At 56.8% G+C, this 20402-nt stretch overlaps 1 protein-coding gene and 1 long non-coding RNA gene across 6 annotated transcripts in view; one reads left to right on the forward strand and one right to left on the reverse strand.

Annotated features, from left to right (window-relative positions):
• The window catches only part of NDST1 (N-deacetylase and N-sulfotransferase 1), a 58649-nt gene extending 54938 nt beyond the window's left edge, over positions 1-3711 (reverse strand). Inside the window, exons 1-3 of one of the 5 annotated variants that reach the window (XM_037161920.2) lie at positions 3518-3711; positions 2636-2693; positions 2182-2365 (exon numbers count right to left, since the gene is read on the reverse strand). The gene's annotated coding sequence lies outside the window, so the exon portion shown is untranslated. Of the gene's footprint in view, positions 1-2181; positions 2366-2635; positions 2694-3110; positions 3253-3517 lie in introns of those variants that run through there. The other 4 variants (XM_037161924.2, XM_037161922.2, XM_037161923.2 and 1 more) reach the window with 4 other exon arrangements.
• LOC119061382 (uncharacterized) lies at positions 3710-10637 on the forward strand. Its single transcript, XR_008391751.1, has 4 exons — positions 3710-3798; positions 4277-4847; positions 5902-6565; positions 10010-10637. It is a non-coding gene; the product is annotated as an uncharacterized LOC119061382 (long non-coding RNA).
• The last annotated feature ends 9765 nt before the right edge of the window (positions 10638-20402 follow it).

Here is a 20402-nt window from a genome sequence, read left to right on the forward strand (position 1 = left end):
GGGGTGGGGGTTACCAGCAGCAGCCGCTCCTTTGCAGGGGTATTGTGAGATTTCAATGGAGCGTCTGTGAGAAGCCTGGCACAAGGCACAGTACCAGGCATCGACTCAACGAGCTGCTTACAACCCTCTGTCCTCCCCACCAGCGCAGGACAAAATCCAAACTCCCGTGCAGATACAGCAATCTGCCCACAAGCTGCCCACACCGATCGCGTCGCCCACTGCCCCGATCACCCGTCTGCAGTCTCACCAAAACTTCCTCCCCCAGGAAGCCCTTTGGACAGTAAGGGCCTGAGGAACCCTCCCCTCCCCTCTATCACTGACCAAGTCCGCCATCACTTGATCCTTCTTGCCTTCCCTCCCCCCTCAGTTCAGCAGCCTCTCCAGTCAGAAACCAGCAGCACCTTCAGCTCACTTCCCGTCTCTGTCACCCCGTCCACAGACATTTTCCATATATATTTAACAAATCACCCTAATGTTCCACTTCAAGTAAAGAATGTCCAAATCTTCTCAACAGCCCACATATTTCAAGCCATACTCCAAAGCAAATTCTAGCCCAGCAGAAATCTGCCCCGTCTCCGGGGACTTTCAGGCCTGGCTTTGGTCCCAAAGTACATGGAAGACAGGTCACGCAGGCCCCCCCCCCCCCCCTGCACAGGGCAGAGGGAGACTGGAGTCCATTTCTAAGTTTCTCAGATACAGAGTGTGTTAGCTGGCTCCTAGGAAAACACCAGCCTATGATTTTATATCTGTGACCACATCCTCAACTTGCAATTGCAAAACTGTTCCTTGCATACCCCCTTGTTCACAGGAGCCTAGCTTTCCATCCTTTCTTGCTTTGCTGGCCACCTCCCTTCACCTGTTGATTCTCCAAGAGGCCTCTCCCTCCTCCTGCCTTGAGCACAACAAAGAGAGTCTGACCACGCGCGAACAGTCACCCCCACTGTACGGGACTCCTTTCAGCCTCCTGGCCCCTCCACTCATTTCCCTGCATTTCTGAGTCCCCTCAAAGTCCAGCTGGTAGTGGAATTTCCATGGGTTTCCCACAAGCTGAAAGCGAATTGTGCACCCAGAAGGGCCCGTATTCCCAGGGCCAAGGAAAAGCCTACAGACCCTGAAAGTCCAAGGCGTAGTGCAGGAGCAGCCCTCGGAGCGGTTTCAACAGCAGTGCACCAACTTCATCTCCCAAGAACTTCCCTCATTACCTGCCACCCTCCGTTGTTCTAAAATGTCATTTATGAACTAACAATTTGCTTTCCATGTTTTAAGAAATCGCTCAAAGCCCCATGAGACGGTGCCCCCAGCACCGGGACTGAAGCCAGTGGGAGTCCTCGCTAGCCCACCAGGTCACTCACGGGGTATTTTGTGAGCACCCACAGTGCACCCTGGGCTCCGACACCCACGCACACGTGCATTTTCCGTTAGGATCCTGCAGTCCTGACGCTGGCTCAAAGTCCCCTCCCCCTAACTGTCCTCAAGGCCCTCTGGGGCTCGGGCACCTAGAGCAGCCCATAGCTTAGCACTGAGGTCTCTGATGATGAGTCACACAAGAGGACAGACAATAAGATATCAATCCCCTCGCCTCAGATCTCTCATCACCCCAAGGGCTTCGATTCTGGGCCCTACCTCTGCCCCCTGCTAATCTGCAAGTGACTCAGTCTAATGGAGATGAAAGGCACTGCTCTCCCCTGGGTGCTGGGGAGAGGTCTGTTGACAAAGCCACCAGCTGTCCCCAGCCAAAAGCCAGGGAGTCGGGCTCCTCCCTGTACCACCCGAACTGGGAGAGCACTCCTGCCAAAGATTCAGCCAGTGACAGAAATTGGACCACCACGGAGCTGCAGGCGCAGGCTCCAACTGCCTTCCCCTCCTGCTCCAGCTGCCCACAATAAGAGCCAGGGCATAAGACCTCACCCATAGCAGCAGCAGCCTTGGAGCATCACTTGGGGGTAAGGGTGGTGGGAAGAGGGGGCAGGTGTCCTCATAATTTCAACTGAAATGAAACTCCCAGCTGGGTCACAGCAGGACCTTATGGAGTCCTGTCAGCTGAGACTCAGACTGGGGGAGGGGAGTAGAAACCAAGCCTTGCCACTTCCCACCTGTGGACCTTTGCTGTTCTGTGCCTCGGTTTCCCCTCTGTAAAATGTGGTTAATAGTAACACCAAAGAATGAAATAAGAACACATACAATTAGCCTGGTGCCTGGCCCACGGGAAACAGACATTCAATACTTGTTGAATACAAGCATGCCACTGCTGACTGAGGTCCCAGAGGTGCTCACGTCATCCTTATTCTGGCAGATGCTCTAGTCTGCCCGTTTCACAGGTGAGGAAACTGAGGCTTGGAGAAGGTAAGGCACCAAGGTCACACAGCTGGGAAGTAACAAACACCCAGGTCAGTCCAAACCTCAGACCAGGGGGACAGTTCTGCCCCAGACCATTCTGAATGCTTTGGGGGGGAGTTGTGTGGGGGCGTGGTAATAGCAATGGGGCGTGACTAGAGTTAGGGTTCTGTACCCCCTGGCCCTGGCATGGCTCCTAGCTGACCCAGGGGCTCTACTCTAGGAAAGAGCCAGGAAGCCAGTCCCCAGATTCCCCGCCTGCCCAGAGCCCGTCACGCGTCCACGGGTGCCCCCTCCTCACCCGGTCTCAGGGTGTTAAAGAGTAGCGTTCAAAGCCGGGACTCGTTGCTCCCGAGAACCTAAGGGAAGAGAAGAGCTATAGACCAGGCCGCTCGCAGCCCAGAGAAAACCGGTCCTGCTGCCTTACCCTTCCCGAAGCCGGGACCCGGCCTCTAACCCCCTCCCTCGCCAGACAAAAGTTTCCCCTGTTTGGGAGTAGGGAAGGGGGGAAGGGGGAGGGGGCATTCCTCGTGAGTGACATTATCCGTGACCTACAGCTGCCGCGCTGCCCTCCAGCGCACCCCGGCCTGCCCCCGGCCCCCACGCGGTCCCCCACCCCTTTGTCCTCCCACCCCCAGCGCCGGGCCCGCCCGGCGCCCGCCCGCACCAAACTTGCGCCGGCTGCCGCTGGGGCCCCGCGCGGCCTGCACGCCGGGCTCGGCCCCGCCGTTTCAGGGACCCGGGACCGCCTGGTCCCGGCCCTCCCGGCCTCTTACCTGCCACAGCCGGGGCGCTGCCCGGGGAAGGGGGCGCTCTGGCCGAGCCGCAGGACGCCGGGGTCCTCCGGCCGTGCTCGCGCCGCCGGGCTCCGGCCGAGGCGGAGGTTAACCCCTTCGCGGCCGCCTCCTGCCGCTCCCACCCCCGCGCCGCCGCCGCCGCCGCCGTCCGCCCCGCCTCCGGCTCGCTCTCCTCCCCCACCCCACCCTCCGGACGCCCAGCCCCCAGTCCCGGCCCCCGGCGGCGCAGGGGCAGCCTGCAGCCTTCCCCTCCTCCCGCCGCGGCGGGGTGGGGGTCTCCCTTCAGCCTGGAAGTTGAGGCGAGCTCCCTCGCCCCCCCTGGGCCCGCGGAGCGCAGACCGGCGAGCCCGCGCTCGGGGGAACCCCCCTAACCCAAGTCCCCGTACCCGCTGCGGCCCGGCGCCTGCCTCCCCGATCGCGGCCGTGGGAGCGGGGCTCGATCCCGTGACGGGGCGTGGGTGCGGGCCGGAGATCGGCCCGAGAGGCCCCGGCTGCCGGCGGGCGTGCGGCGACAGCCCCAGGGCAGGGGCCGGGGCGGGACCCCACGCTGCTATCCGGGCTGGATTTCTCGGCTTCCACCCGAATTCTCCCTCGGCTCTCCCGGCCGATTCGGTGCTGCTCGGCGACCACGTGACACAGACTGCCTTTGACCCCTGTCTCGGAGCGGGTAGGGGGCGGGGGCGCGGCGAGAGCCCCGGGGCGGGAGGGGGGTGTCAGATGCGCGACCCGTGAGGGCTGGGAGCTGCTGCCGGGCGTCCCGGAGGTGGTGACCCCAGGAAACAAAGCCCGGGGGAAACCAACAAGTTATTCAGGGTCAAAGAGGGAACAGCGCTCGGGGGTCGGAGAGGCTTCAGAGAGAACCAGGAAACAAAGACCCGCGCCCACCGCGCCTCCCCAGGCCCTGGGAGAGCCCTGGCCAGGCCCCGGGGGGCCTCCCGGCTCTGCCCTCAATGGGCTTAGGACGGCCCACCAAGGCTCCCACCATCCAGGCCTCTGCTGGTGTGACCCCTCCGGGGCAGGCCTTCCAGGCGCCCCCTCCCCACCTTTGCCCCAACAGAAAACCCCCTTATTTCCTTTATTATTTGGTTCATTTACTGCTTTCATTGTATACTAAAATGTCATCTCTCCCAACAACTTGTTCCCAGATGAGTCCCCAGAGCCCGGCACATAGCAGCAGGTGACCTTGTGCAAATTTCTTCTGCCAGTGAGCCTCAGTTTCCCACCCACAGTGTCATTTCAACCACCTCCACCACCCTGCAAGGGCAGCATCGCAGTGCTCATCCTCACCAAACGGATGGGGACCAGGAGGCCCAGAGCCCCAGATCAAGATTTCTGGGAGCCTCATGCACAGTGAGAGCCCCGGCCTACGCTCGGAGCTGACTGCTCCAGGCAGGGACTTCTTCCGATCACTGAGGCAGCCTACAAATGGGGGGAAGGAGGAATTTAATTAGTGAGCCTGAAGGAGCTTGCTAGTATGCAGATTACCAGGCCCCTCCCCCAGAGATACTGCTTCCAGATGGGTCCAAGATGAGGCTGGGCAAATCTGGAAAACAGCGCATTGGTGTCAAAGACCTTCAGAGGCTCAAGATCATCTAACTGGAGGAGCAAAGCTCAAAAACATGAACAGAACAGAGCAAAGAGAGGTAGAGAAGCCACATCTGACCCCGAAAGCAGGACAGACTCATCCTGGTCCCCCTCAAATGCAACCTCCTTTCGGTGAGAGGAAAGGCTTTTCAGCCAGATGAATGTCTCAGGGGAGGAAAGAGGCCGGAGAGCGGAACCAGGCTTCTAACTCCCAGACGCGTTCATGTGACAGCTTTGGGTGGAGCATAATCAGACAGAACCAAACCTAATGGTGGCGGCCACAGCCTCAAGTGCAGGCCCTGCTCAAAGATAGGTTTGTGACTTCCTAGCACACACTCCCAGCACACCTGCAAGATGACCAGGGAAATCAGCACCCACTGGCAAATTTTTCCTTATGATGTATGTTCCTGTGGTCTGTGACCTCAGATCCTTGAACGTGGTCTGAATCTTAGGCAGCCTCAAGAAGTCCCTGGAATCTTACTCATGCAAATCTCTGGTGTGGAAGACCGTTTCCATCCCCAGGAGGCCCCTGGAGCATCTTCTCTGTGCCAGGCACTGTGCTCCTGGCAAGGAGATGCAAGGCGTAAAGAGATGTGGGTTTGGAGATGCTCTGCATGTCCCTCCCTGTGTCCAAAAGCTATCAGAGCTGAAGGTGGGCTAGGGACACCTAGGGCAAGTGCTGTAGCCCACAGCAAGAGGAAAGCAGAATGAGGAAGCTTTGGGGGAAGGCGGCCTCTGACCTGGATCAAGAGGAATGGGTGGGGTGATTGGGGTAGGGAGATGGACATTCTCAGCACCAGGGACAACCTGAACAAAGGCCATGTGGAAAGCACTCTGGAAAAGCTGAGTGTTGCATGGGCGGCAGGCAGGGGGCATGGGGAGATGAGCGGAGGAAGCAGAAAGAATGATCAAGAAAACTGGAGAGAAGGGGTAGGAGCAGGTGACAAGTGACCTTGTGTGAGGAGCTCCACAGATGGCACATTACCTGAGGGCCTGTTGGAGGGAGAAGGTTGGTAGCAGGTGAAGGAAGGGGTAAGAGCCACACTGTAGGAAGGAAGCAGGGAAGGAAGGTGCCCTGAGCTGAGTGAGAGACTGCATCTTGCCATGTGAGCTGCAGATTCACTGCTTTGGGGGAGCATCTGTGAGTTGCTGTGACCCCCATCACTCATGATTCTATTTTCTTCAGGTTTTCAGAGCTGCTGCTCACCAAGCTGGATTCAAGGCCCTCCAGCTCACCGTCACCCGGAAGGCCTGGAAGGAGGCAAGGCCAAGTGTCCCCCACCCCCAGGGAAGGCCTCCGTGGGTCGCAGTGAGGCTGAGGACTCGCGTATCTAACCACACCCTGGGAGACTCCGGGAAGGCTGTCCTGCTCCTCCTCCCTCTCAGGACCCACCCACATCTCCCAGAACTTTGGGGACCTTCTCTGTGCTGACAATCACCGCTGCCCAAACCCCTCCTCAGCCCTAAATGGCCTCCCCCTGCCCACTGAACACTCCCTTGGCCGTCCCAGGACACCTTTCTCCGGCTTCACAAGTCAAAGGCTGGACTCGTGGTCCACCCATTCATTCCTGTGAGCTCAATTCAGAAATCCGACACCAGCCCCTTGTCCCCAAACCACCCATTCACGAGCCAGTCCCACTGGTTCAGCCTCCAGCTTTCTCCCTAACCCACCCTCAGTTCTCCATCCCTGCCACCCTAGTCCAAGCCACCATCTTGTCTCTGCCTTGTATTAATGTCTTGTCTTAACGGCCTCTTAAACACTCTCCCCGCCTCCTGCTGTGTCGTTCCGAAGCAATCTCCTCGCACCCAATTCCTACTTAAAACCACCAACAGCTTCCTACTGCTCTGAGGTGAGTTCCCTGCCTTGTCACGCAGTCTACTGTCTTGTCCGAATTGGTCCCCCCGCTTCACCTTTACTTAGTTCCTCCCTGAGTGTGGACTCAAGCCAGGCTGCCTGGGTTTGAGTGCTGGCTTTACCCCTTCCAAGCTGTGTGACCTTAGGCCAGTTTTCCACCTTTCTGCGCTCAGTTTCCTCATCTCCAAAGCAGGGGTAGCAGTAGTGTGTACTTCAGAGGGCTGTTGTGAGAATTACATGAGCTGAATATATAAAGTCCTCGGTGTGGTGTCCGTCACGTGATAAGCACACGATAAGCCTGGGTTTGAATGCCGGCTTTGCCGCTTAGACACTAAGTGGTTAATTGTGACCCTTTGGGGATCAAGTTAAATTTCATTTCCTCCTGCTGCTTTCCTTACACCCCTAATCCAGACTATGATTCCTGGTCTATTTATCATCACCCCTGGAGTTACTTGTCACCTGCCCGTCTCTCTAGAATGCACACTCTGCAGTGGGGGCGGGGGCGGCACATTTCTCAGCTCCAGGCACAGGGTAGCGACCCGCACGTACTAACTGCCTAAGCAGGTGCAACCGAAGTTCATAGAGTTATCAGAGCACAGAGGACACTGTGTCCCTGCGCAGTACCCACCAGTGGTACTTCATTTGTTTGTTCCTTCGACGTTGGTTAGTTTCTCTCTCACACTGTTCCTCACACCATCCTTGGCTGGCAGGGAGTAGAGGGGCACAGAGATGAACGAGAAGTGAACAAGGCCCCTGTGCTCAGGAATGTATCGTCTGCCATGTAAATGAATCAGAAGATACAATACGATATGTGGTTAGAAGGTCCGTAACAATTTTGTTTCCCAGGAGGTCTTCAGAGCAATGAAAGTGAAACGTAATGGAAACCAAATACCGCTGCCCATTTCAGCCAGCATCCCGGGGTCCCTGAGTGCAAGAAGGGAAGGTCTTCTCCCAAGGGCATCCAGGCCACCCACTTTCTCTGCCTAGAGACCTGGTCAGCCTTCAAGGGCCCGCTGAAGCAGCACTTCCTCCAGGAAGTCTTCCTGCTCCTGCTGTACGGACCCCAGTCAGGAGTGATTTTCTGGGACTATAGTGGGATTTGTCAAGGACAATTCAAATTTCATGTCATTTGCTTCTTTAGAAAAGTGAAAGGTGATCCAATGAATGTGTAACTCAACATGATTTCATGTTGGTCTTCAGTGGAGGTAGAAAAATAGCCTCTGTCAGGGCATGTGACTTGATTTGTGGTTGGATAACACGGCCACCGTAATTACAGCACTGACCACAAAGTGTAACAGTTTCCTCCCTGCCCCCCCTTCACACACAGCAAATCCTTCCAAGGCCAGGGCTGTTTGCTTCTAGCAGAACTTGAAGCAAAGTTCTGATAAAGGAGAAAATCCGTGAAATGGGATGGTAATTCATGCTTCTGAGAAACAATGAATATAAAGTGTTCTGGAGCCCTGGCTGGTGTAGCTCAGTGGATTGAGTGTGGGCCTGTGAACCAGAGGATCACAGTTCGATTCCCAGTCAGGGCACATGCCTGGGTTGTGGGCCAGTTCCCAGACAGGGACACATGAGAGACAACCATACATTGATATTTCTTTCCCTTTCTCCTTCCCTTCCCCTCTAAAGATAAATAAATAAAATCTAAAAAAAAAAAAATGTTCTGGAAACCAGCCGGAGACTGTGAGGCGGGGGACAGGAGCAACGAGCAGTAATTGGTTACTGACTCGGGTGCACGGCACACGCCTTCCACTCGCTGCTCGGCGGTTCAGAGAGCACGAAGCTCGGAGAGGCCAAGCAACTGCCCCCAGGTCACCCCGGCGGGAGTGGTAGAGATGGCCTCAAATCCAGATCTATCCACAACCGAAGGACCACGTTCTTCTCACTGTCTGTGTCACCCCCCCCACACACACACCGTGGGTCTGCCCGGGTCTGGGCTCCGCCCCTCATTTCCATGGGGCTCTGTCCCCACCCTTCTCTCCCGTGACGCCTGTTGTGGCGAAGGCCGCTGCTGTTCAAGGAGCACGGGCAGCTGGTCTCCACAGCGGTCCGCTCCGCGGCCAGGCTCCTGTCGCAGAGGCAGGGTCTGAGGATGCGGCCACACCTTCCCCTGACCATCCCTGACTCCCCGGAGCCGCCACTGGGCCAGACACTCCTCTGGCACAGCCCCTGCCCCCTGTGGCAGTTTTCCTGTCTTGTTTTGTTTTTTTGTAAAGCGTCTTCCCATTCTGTAAACTAATTCCTGGGGCCCCACAGCAGTCCTGAGAGGTAGACACAGTAGAGAATTTCACCACATTTAAAAAAATGATTTATTTATTTATTTATTTTTAGAGAGGGGGAAGGGAGGGAGAAAGAGAGGGAGAGAAACATCAATGTGTGAAAGAAACATGGATTGGTTGCCTTTCACACGCCCCGAACCAGAGACCTGGCCCAAAACCCAGGCATGTGCCCTAACTAGGAATCGAACCAGTGAGCTTTCAGTTCATAGGACAGACAGCATGCAGTCCACTGAGCCACAGCAGCCAGGACTCACTCTGTTTTAAAAATGAGGATATGGAGCTTCGGCCAAACTGTGGGAGATACCCTCAGCTTGCAAAGGAGCCGAGCTGTGCTAAACATTTTTTTGGACCATCTGGCCACATTTTTCCGAGTCTCTGGAGGGTTCAACTTGACCTAGAGAACAGGGCAGGGGGAGTGAAAGATCTTTAGAATCCTCACACCCAGGAGATAATGGCTTTTGTAAACAAATGTAAATTGCTTAATTTCCCTTTTTTTACGGTGTTCATTGTGATGCTCCAATTACAACCCAGCAAAGAAAAACACTCAGAAGCATGTGTGGTCTCTAAATGCTGCAACAGAAATCAGCTCAAAGTCCTCTGAGGGCAACTCGGGGCTGGGCCAAGTTCAGCCCCCACGGGGCAACAGGTGCCCAGGCCCAGAGCTGGGCGAACTTTCCCAAACCTCTGCTCTGACCTCGCCCCCACCCAGGCCTCATCCCAGCCACTCCTCCGCTCTCTGTCCTGCTCATTGTTCAGTTCCCTTTCACTCGATCACCTGGAGTGAATACTTTTCATAGCGTTCAAAGCAAAAGATTATATTAATTTAAAGAGAGGGTGGGATTTCTCCACAAGATTTCCACTGATTATTTTAGTTCATTCTCACCAGTCCCTGGGGTAGGAGGTAGACATAAAAATTCCCACTTTCTAGTTAAAGAAACTGAGGCTCAGGGTCCCGGTGCCTCCATAGCACAGGTCCAGTGAAGCGGGGACGATGGTCAAGGTCACCTGGTCTGGGGGCGTTGCTGCCCAGTTCTCCGTGGCCACCACTCCACACACACTCTCCCGGTCCACTTTGTTGGTTTGCATTATTCTCCTGGGCGGGCCTCCTTTTGTCTTAGTTTAGGATTCCTTAAATAATTCAATCCACCTCCTTACAGAAATGAAGCAACTGAGGCCCAGGGAGCGGGGAGCAGGAGCAGGGGCCTGCCCCCGTCGCTGGTGTCGTGGCTGCGCTGGGACCACCGGGGAGGCTCCTGCCTGTCACTCTCCCCACTGCCCAGCCGCGTGTGTGCATCAGAAGCTGAGAAAGAGGTGGCACCAGTACGGCGAGGCCCACAGGGTCAAGTCTCAACACCATTCCTGAGCCCTTGCAGATGTGCCAGCATGGGGGGCAGGGAGGGGCAGAGTGTTGATTCCAGTGTTGGCTCTGGGATCTTGGCCAGGTGGCCAGACTCTGTCTGGGGTTATTTGCTCCAACAGGCATGGAGATTCTTATCATTCCAAGGTCCTCCATTCACACCCACCTGTAGCTGAGGTTGGGAGAGGGAGGTGTGGGGGAACTGGCAGGGTTACACCCCCACACACAGGGCACAGCTGCACTGATCCACTCGTAAGCGGGGCCTCTGCTCACCCCCACCCACCACCCTCCATTTAGTGGTTAGAGCTTTGTGGTAGGTTAGAGGGTCGTCCCAATACGCCAAGGTCGTGGGCTCCATCCCCAGGCAGAGCACACACAAGAGTCATCCAATGAATGCGCAAGTAAGTGGAACGACAAATCTCCCATCTCTCTCTCGTGTTAATAAATAAACTTGTTTTTAAACAAGTACTTTGGAGCCAGACCATCCGTCCTGTGTCGGAATCTACGGTCAGCCCTCACTTACAGTCTCATAACTTGGCTTCAATTGCTTGTTTGTAGAGTGGGGATAATAGTACCTCCCTCAAAGTGTTGTTGAGAAGATTAAATATTAGGAAGCCACTCAGTGCCATGCCTGGCATAGCTATAGTTGTTACTGTCATCTTGCCCAACACCTCTCTCTGCAGCTCCCCGGGGTTCATCTCAACACCCCCCCACCGCACGCACACACACACACACACACACACACACACACACACACACACACGGAGGCTAACTCCCAGGCCGTCCTCAGCCAGATGACCCACCCTCACAGACCTGTCACCTCTGACCCCTCTACTCCAGACAGCCTGGGGCTCTCGAGGCCTGGGTACGTGCCATGGGTGCCCAGCACCCACCTCTGCCCAGAATGCACTCACCTCCACATTTTCACAAGTCTCGCAGCCCCCTTTCCTTGAAGTCCCAGCTCCAGCCACATCTCCTCCAGGAAGCCTTCCCTGACTGGCCCCTGGTCTTCCTTCTCTGAAATTCTGAGGCCCTCTGAGTGAGTCACTGCCACTTGGCACTCAGTCAGCGAGAAGGCCTCTTCCTTCTTCCTCCCTAAAGTCTCCGAAAACTGGAAAAAAGCATTTCCCAGGCAGATTTGGGGCCCCTTTAATCCCCCTCCTGATTCCTGTGTCACCTCAAGTTCTAGCCACTGTGGTCACCCATCACGCATCTTTGTGGAGCTGGAAACAGAGCGAGGCCGACAGGCCATGAGCACAGGCCACTTACCCAGGTGGACAGACAGGCTAACTTACAAACTGGGAGACGCTGGAAGGCCCCTCAACCCGTTATCGGAACAGTTCTGCTCAGGGGTGGGGAAGCCGAGGTCATCTGCATCTGAGGGTCCCTGCTGGGGGAGGGTTTCCCGAAGCCCACCTACAAGAATAGGTGTCAAGATGGGCCCTGCAGCCTGCAGGACCAGACTCCCACCTTTCATGGGGCAGATGTGGATTTGCTCACAGAGGCGGCGAGGGGCCTGCAAAGTGCTCAGCAGGCCACCCATGAGGTTGAAAGAAGCCGTGGGGAGTGGGTCCTACCCGACTCAGGGAAACGCTAGCCATCCAAAAGCCCAGGAGCTTCAGGGACAGTGAGCTCTCCACCAAGTGGCAACCTGGGAAGGGAAGGGGCAGGCAGAGGCTGGTCAGCACTGCTCGGGGTACCCCAAATACTATCATTTGGACATGTAATAACATAAAGAACTTATTAATGAGATGTTTTAAATTCTTCCTTTTGGACCGAGCCCTCCAAACCCTCTCTGTGTTTTATACTCGCAGCACATCTCAGCTCAGACTGATTGCACTGCAGGTGCTCGGCGGCCACAGTGGCAAGTGGGTGCAGTGCTGCCCCGAGTTTGGAAAACTCAAGTCAATGACTCACTTTTCTCAAATTCTAGGAAGCTGAGCCTCTGAGGTTCTAGAATTCTGCGGTGGATGAAAGTTCTGTAATGCTACAACTGAGATTCCACCGGATTAAAATGTCTCCCAGAGCCCTGGCTGGTGTAGCTCAGTGGATTGAGTGTGGGCCTGCGAACCACACGATCACGGTTCGATTCCCAGTCAGGGCACATGCCTGGGTTGCAGGCTGGTTCCCTGCAGGCCAGTTCCCAGCAGGGGACACACAAAAGGCAACCATACATTGATGCTTCTCTCCCTCTCTCCTTCCCTTCCCCTCTAAAGATAAATAAATAAAATCTTAAAAAAGGGGGCTTCCCCTGACACGCCCGTGTGTGGAAAGAAACGAGGCCCATGCAGAGCCCCTGGTGGGTGAGGGAGCAAGGAGCTGTCCCCTCCGCTGCCTGCACCGTCCGGCCCAGTCCGCAGAAGCAGGGTGGGCGTGCCCGTGCGCCCAGGGCGCTGGTCTCTCCAGCCATCCCTCCAGCTCGTCATCTCTCCATCTGAGCGCACAGGCCAGAAGTGCAGTTCCTGCCTCTGAGTCCTCCTGGGGAGGGCGTGCCCCTGCCTCCCCCTCCTGGTTTCTGTCCACTCCGGAGAGCCCCTGGGGACGGCTGCAGCAGATGGAGCTGGGGAGTGTGATTAAAACCCCATGTGGAATCCCTGGAGGGTGGAAATAGTCTCCCGTTTGCTTGAGGCTGCAGCCTGGAGAGCAGAAGTCAGGCCTGGGGAGGGCAGAAGCCAGAGACCCACTGTCTGGGGCTGGGAAGGCCAGAAGTCTCTCCGTGGTCCTCTGATACATGCCCCAAATGGTTCAGATGGGAAAGCAGAAGGCATTTCCTAAGCCAGGCACAAGGTGCCCGTCAGCCATGGTTCCCCTCTCCCTAATCCTACACTCCATCTCCCGTCTCTGCTTTCATTTTCAGGAAAAGTCAAGCTGCAGACCCAGCAGGGCAGAACGTCAGGGAGGCTGTGGGGAGGCCCCACCCCACAGCGTTATATTCAGGTGGCTGACTTCTTGGGCTTGGGGTGCTCATTCCAGGCCCAGGGACCTCCTGGTTCCAACCTCGCCCTGGGCTCCCCCTGGCCCATGCGCACAGGTCCTGCAGAGGGTCTGGAGAGCAGGGGCTGGAGCACAGGACAGAGTCTGGGTGAGGCGGAAGCTGGCGTGGGATGGGAAAGGTCTCAGTCAGCAATGCCCAGCGCCTGTGTCTGCTCCATCATCCAGCCCTGTATTCCATTGCAAAGTCCTTTTGTAGCCACAGTTCCATCTCATCCTCAGAGCCCAACAGGAAAGGTGGGCAGGAGGACTTTCCCAAGGCACGTAACCCTGCGGCCCAAATGCCGTGCAGAGGCTGGCACCCCCGCTTTGTTACTCTTCCACTCTTTGCAGGCAGGGAAACTGAGGCCCAAAGTGGGGCTATGACCTGTCTCAGACAACAGAGCCAGAGAAAGACCCCTGTGGAACCACTGGCTGGGCACCCGCCCAGAGAGCCCCCACCTTGCTCTGCCCGCAGCACGCAGATACTCTGCAGCCAAGGAGACAAACATCAGGAGTCACCTGCAGTCATGCTTTTTCCAAGCCGAGCTCTTTCCAGGCTGGGTTTCCCCGCTGGGGAAAGCCCCAAGGCTGCTCTGAGCGGTCCAAAGAAGGGAGGAAATGACAGAGATCCTGCTAGAAGGCAGCAGAAAACAGCCGGACCTTTGGTTTCTAGGATCTGGCTCTGCCAAAGTAGGCGGGGTGCGGGGCAGCACGAAGGCAGACCCCGAATCCAGATTTGGAAAAGCACAAACTTGGGAGTGAGGCGGCCTGGGTTCGAGTCCCAGGGTGGGTCCTCACCAGCCGTGTGATCTTGTGTCCATGACCTGGCCTGGGTTCCCTCCTCCGGTGACTGGCGGATGCCCACCTCCAGGGCAGGGGGGTTGGCGTGTACACACGCTAAGCCCATAGCCGGTGCTGAATAAGTGTTAGTTCTCTCTCAAATGCCCCTCCAGGAACCAACCAGACCCAGGCCCTCCCAGTTGCTACCCTTTGCTGCCATAAATATGGTCCATAAATACTTATTGATTAAATAAATGAATGGATGATTGTTGCCAGCCCAAAACACAGCACAATGCAGGGGGCAGCTTTGGACTGTTCTGTCAGGAGATCTGGCAGACCACCTCGACTCACTGCACGGCCCCAGGCTTTGCTCAGAACCTTAGAGCACGGAGTTCTCCCAGTAGCACTCTGAGAATGGGTGACTATTACCCTGTGTTCCAGATGAGGAAACTGAGGCACAGTGAGGCTAAGCTGCTGGTCGGCAGCCATGCCTAGAGGTGGAGCTGCCATCCTGTCCCCAGGGCGCATGGGCCTCCCTGGGGAAGGGCCAGGACTCCTGTCCGGAAGGAGCTCCCCGCACCCAGGCTGCCGCTGGCGCTGCTCAGGGTGTCCTGTGGGGTTTGGAGGTTCCTGTCAATCGGATGAAGTGGGGGCTCTGCCCACTCAAGACTGTTGCTTGGGTCCTTTGTCAGAGACTAATTATCACTATTTTCTGGGTGTTTCCTGCCCAGAGGGGGGAAGGAAGCAAGGGCTCCAGATCCTTTGTCCTCTCTCAGCTCATCCCCCCCCTCCCCTGCCTCCACTTCTGGACCTTCCTCTTCCTTGTCCAACTACTGACCTTAAACTTGAACTTCATTCCCAGGCAGACCTTCTAGCAACAACAACTCAGGGCTGTGCCCTGCCAAGAACCAAAGGTGCTTTCCTCTCCCGCTGGGCAGATTTGGAGACATCCTGCCCCCAGATGTGGGAGACGGGGGGTCGGCGACGTGCCAGTGACCGACATCAGTTTACAACAAGCTCCACAGTGATGGCGTGAGGTCATCCCAACCACCCTGCTCAGCAACAGTTCCACTGTCATCACCCAACTTAATAGAAAAGGAAACTGAGGCCCAGGAGGGTTAAGGGACTTGTTCCTGATTCTGCAGACATTTGGAGGCAGAGGCAAATGTTTACATCAGCTTCCAGATATTTATCATTATCATAATAAGTACAAATATTACTGAAAATATTTACCAAGCTCTGACTCTGCCAAGAGCTTTCCTCTCACGACTGCAGCAACCCTCAGCAGTACAGCCCACATCGCGGACAGGGAACTGAGGCACAGAGAAGCACGCCGTCTTCCGAGTCCATTATCAGCGTTCGCAGAGGGTCAAAGCCAAATCGGAACTCAGCCTGTCTGACTCCAAAGCCTCAGGTCTTACAGGCAAGACAGGGTCACCTCCCCCTGGGGTGCAAGGGTCACGGCGTTTCCTGAAGTGGAACCGGGGTGAGCCTGGCTTTGCCCCCCTGTTCATGGAGCTGCTTCAGGCCCAGGGAACACAACCGCTGGGAGCTCCCCAGACAGCAGGCCATGCAGGGCTTTGGGCACGTGGGGGCCACGTCTGTCTGTGTGCCCTCTACACGTACGTAACAGCAGTCCCTGGTCTAGGTCAATGTGGCCCTGTGACAGCTTCACAGATGACCCCATACAGAGATTCCTTCCCCTCCCTTCCTCCCTCCCTCCCTCACCAAACACCAGCTAAGAGGCCCTCATGTTTCTGCACAGACATTTGCTTCTTTTGCTGACCCCCCAACAGGGACAGCTGCATAGTTTATGGGGCTCAGCACAAAACAAAAATGCAGAACCTCTTGTCCAAACATGAGCATTTCAAGACGGTAACAGGACAGCCTCCGACCGAGCATCCGCCGACAGAGGCGGCGCCCCACTCCTCTCCTCCGCACCCTCTCACTGCCCCCTCCTGCCACCTGTTTTCCATTTACATCCTCACACATTCCAAGTGTTTTCCCACCTCAAGGCGTTTGCAAAGGCTGGTCTCCCCGGCCACAGACCTTTTTCCCCGTCTTCTCCCACGACTGGCTTTTTCTCATCAGTCAGTTCTCAGCCCCAAAGCACTCCTCCGTCTAAAGTGGGCGCCCGCGGAGCTCTCCATCAGGTCTCCTGGTGTCCCTTCCTAGTGTGCATCATACTCGAGACCTCACGTGTAGTGGTCAGCTGTTTACTGTCATCCTCCCAAGGGCAGGGCTCCCTGTTTAGGACTGAACACCCAGGGCCCAACCCGGGGCTCGGCACAGAGTAGGTGTTCAGTAACTGTTTGTAAAACAGTGAATGGATAAATGAATGAATGGACGCAGACATCCCAGTACACCCCTCTCCCACTCCTCACCACCTCCCACCCTCCCTCTACAACCCGGACAAGCACAGGGTTGCTCCCCAAACACCCCAGTGCCCCACACAGCCCCACACGGAGAGCCGATGAGACGCACAGGGGCAGGTGCAGCCGGAGGCCTCAAAGCACGGGCAGATAGAAGTGCAAAGCCCGGAGAAAAAGAGAAAGAGAAGGGGGGGGGGGAGGACAAGAGCAGCAAAAAAGGAGACAGAGCTGGAGGAAGGAGAGAAGAGGCAGACAGAGAGGGGAGGACGGGCTGGGCTTGGTGATAATCCCGTGCCTTCTCTTTATCGGCGAAACTAATAATTACTATTAATGCCTGGCCCCTCCCTGGCCCTTTCATCCAGGCTGGTGGGGAAGATGAAAGTCCGGGGGGCCTCTCAGGTGCAGGTAACAGGGCTTCACAACCACTAATTAAACTTGGCAGCTCCCTCCAATTACGCCCCCCACCCCCACCCCAGGATGCTGAGCCACCTGACTCAATGCCTTTCCCGGTAGGCAGGCAGCAGCTCTCCGGGCCTGGCCCCCTCTGAGAGGTGCAGAGTGGCTGCCCTTGGAAGGGTGGGGCCGTCAGCCCACAGAGACCTGGGGGAGGTGCGGGAAAGGAGAACCTCGTACCAGGTGGCACTGAAACTAACGAGCCCTGCCCTCAGCTGAAATTACAGCCCCATCACCCCTGAGGCTGCTCCCGCCCCACACCCCACCACAGGGCCTCTGTCTCTGGGCCCCGCCAGATGGCAGTGGGGGACGTGCCGCTGGGAAGGAGGGTCTGTACAACAAGGAGACAAAGTCAGCATGTCGGGCTCCTCCACACAGCCCCGAGACCACCGGGGCCCTGGTCTCTGGCTTCCTCAGAGGCCATTTCGCTCCACCTCCCTCTAAGGGGCCTCTTCTCTCTAGCAGCCTTGACTGACGTGAGCCGAGGTCCCCCCCCAACACCTGCAGCGAGGGGCCCTCGCTCCCTCCCATTGTTCACTGTTGAGCTGCCTGGACTGTGGGCTGTGTGATCTCATCCAGTCCCTTGACAATCTAGAGGCTCCTGAAGTTACATCAGTAGCCCCCTCCTTTCCCACGAGCTCCACCTGCCTGCCCCCTCTTCCTGCTAGGACGTCACATGGGTGGCTCCAGAAATAACAGGGCCTGAGCTTGATTTCCACCCTCTACCCAAGTCATGATCTTCCCACCCGGGCTGCAGGCGCCCCATCTCAGTAAATAGCTGCACCTGTTTACTGAGTCCACCTATCGCTCCATCCTAGGACCTGGAATCGTCCTCACCCCTGCATCCAATCTCTCTGTAAATCCTACAGATTCTACTACTAAAGTAGCTCTCAGACCTGAATGTCACCCTCCATCCTTACAGGATGGCCCTGCACCACCACCGTCTCTCACCTGCATGACCATCGTCACCTGCCTTTCCAAACAGAGCCAGAGTGGACTTTGAAATACACCGGTCAGAGTACACCATGCCCAGCTCATCTCTGCCTCCCCATGGTACGTGGAATGTAACGTAACATTGGCTTCCCACCAGGGCCCACCAGAACCCTGGCCTCCTGGACGGTCTCACCTTTCTCCCCTCTTCGCGCCGTTTCCACCCCCAGGCAGCCCCTCAGACTCTCCTCAGCCTCAGCAACTTGGCATCAGCTGCTGCCTCTACCCCAGCGCTGCTCTCTCTCCAGCCCTCCTCATGGCTGCACTTTCTTACTCTTCGGGTCTCTTCCTCGAAAGTCCTGTCCTCCCTGCCTCTAAGTGAGCGAGCCCACTCCTCTAACCTTCTCAGGTCTGCTTGTTTCTTTCACGGCACTTACCACACCCTGTAATGATCAAATGATTGGATGGTTCACTTGTACGAGGGCTGTCTGTCTCCATCATGTGTACGCTACCCATTGCTCATTGCTCTCCAAAGCCCGGCATAGTGCCTGGCACATAGTAGGTGCTCAGCAGATATGCTAAATGGGTAAGTGACTGAAGTACCATAGCCTGGTACCAGCAACCCACTGGGTCCTGTTCTTCCCTTTGGGGTGACCCAGAGCAGGTCCTTTGCCACCAGGCCCTGCGTAGGTGTGGCGAAGCACACCGGGGCTGCATCTGGGCCTAGGAGGCCTGGTAGCAATCTCTGTCCATCTGCTCCGCTGGGAAGCAGCTGTGTAACTTCAGGTGATCTCCGCCTCAGCTTCCTGCTCTGGAAAATGTGGACAAAAATCTGAGCTCCTGGGGGTGTGATAAAGCACAAAAGGAGTGTGCACCCCAAGGCCACCTCACAGCCATGTCCCAGGTGGGTGTCCTGACTTGAGGTGCCGATTTGTATACTCACACTTCCAAACCAGCACCCCTCCCTACCCTGCCACCAGACCTTGCGTGCACACTCACACACATGCACACACACCAGTCTCCATCAAGGCCTGTCCGCCTGTCCTTCCCCTGCAGGGTGGAGATCAGGCGTCATCTAGTGGAGACATAGGGGACAGCAGGCATTGTCAGCCCCTGTGCTCCACGTGGGGCGGGACCAGCCCTGACTGGTGGGTCCTCACTGGGCAGAGGGGAGCCTAGGAGCAAACAAAGGAGCTGCCCATGGGATGCTTAATCTCCAGCTCACCACATAAAGTCCTGACCCAGAACCCCTGTCGGCCCAGCCCCCCGTCTTTCAGCTCACCTCCCACCATTCCCTCCCTCCTGCCACGTAGAACTTCATGCATGATTCTGAATGATCCCAGCTTTCCTTTGACTCAAGACCTTCCCACAGGCAGTTTCTCAGCCTGGGAACTCTCCCCCCGAACTCTTCTCCCTGTCCTGGCTAACTCTTACTCCCACGCTGGGCCTCTGCTGCAGTGGCCCCTGTCCAGAGGCCCATGACCAGCTGGAGCTGCCCTTTGTGGCTCCACCGCCCACTCCGTCCCACATCCCACCCTGCCACTGCCAAGCCTGCTCCTCTGACTCCATATTTCTTGCTTGAATTCTCATTAGACAAAGACCTCGGCTGAGGCCCTGAGATTCGAGTGCTGAGGGAGGCTGGGGCCTGTGCACTCGGGCTGCAGGCTGGCCAGTCACAGCCTGGAGAGGTCGAAACCGGGGTTTCTCAGGAAGAATGCAGGGTGCCGCTTCAGGCGGGGCCCCACCTCCAAGCCCGGGGCCCACGGGGCTGCAGCTGGCCTCTGACTCCTGGCCATGCATCTGGGGTGAACTAACTCCCCCTCTCTGGGCCACAGCTTCTTCTCCTCACTCATTCCTTGCTCCCTTTTGCAAAACTTCCCTCCAGAGGGAGGAGGGGATGGATCCCGTGGGCAAATTAAAGTGTGAACTTTTGCTAAGAATGGGAAGTACAGGGCTGCCAAGCCGGGCTTGAGAGTCCAGGAAAAGCCTTGGGTTTGGCTCTCGCAAGGGCAATACCCTTCTCTGCATTCACGAGCTCAGCAGACATTTGAAGAATGCCTGGACCGCGGTGAGAAAGCCTGGGGTCCTGGAGTCAGACTGCCTGGCTGAGCTCCCGGCGCCACCACTTAGGCCTGGTGACCGCTAACTTGCTTCCTCAGTTGGAAAAGGAGGGCAGTAAAAATTTGCTAGCTCATGGTTAGTGAGGGCATTCAAAGAGATGGGGCACGCAGCTCAGGATGGGGCTGGAGTGTTGTAAATGCTCAACCAACGTGAGGGCTATCGTGGCTGCTGTCGTTCACTGAGTGACCGCAGTGCCAGCCGCTCATCTCGTGCTGCCTGGCCCGACCCAGGGCCTCCTTGCCTGTAGCACTCTGGTCCCTGGGGGCCCAGGGCAGCCCCTCCCCCCCCACTCCCTGGGATTCCCCCTCCGGCGTCAAAGCCTTCCGCCACCCTCAGGAATTCCAGAACATCTGGCGCGGGGTCCCCGCACCCCAGTGTTTTCTCTCATTATGTCCTCTGTCCTGCCCTACGAAACCTGCCTGTCCGGGGAGGATGCTGCTGTCTCTCCCAGGCCCCCCAGGGCTTCTCCTTTCTCTTCCGCAGCCTGTGGAAGTGAGAAGAGGCCGGGAGAGAGGAGGGGGAAGCCACAGGGTGCAAGGGTGTTGTCCTCCCTACTCCTTATTG

The sequence above is a fragment of the Artibeus jamaicensis genome, unplaced genomic scaffold, assembly GCF_021234435.1.
Source record: "Artibeus jamaicensis isolate MK-2021 breed Jamaican fruit bat unplaced genomic scaffold, CSHL_Jam_final contig_432, whole genome shotgun sequence".
Lineage (NCBI taxonomy): Eukaryota > Metazoa > Chordata > Mammalia > Chiroptera > Phyllostomidae > Artibeus > Artibeus jamaicensis.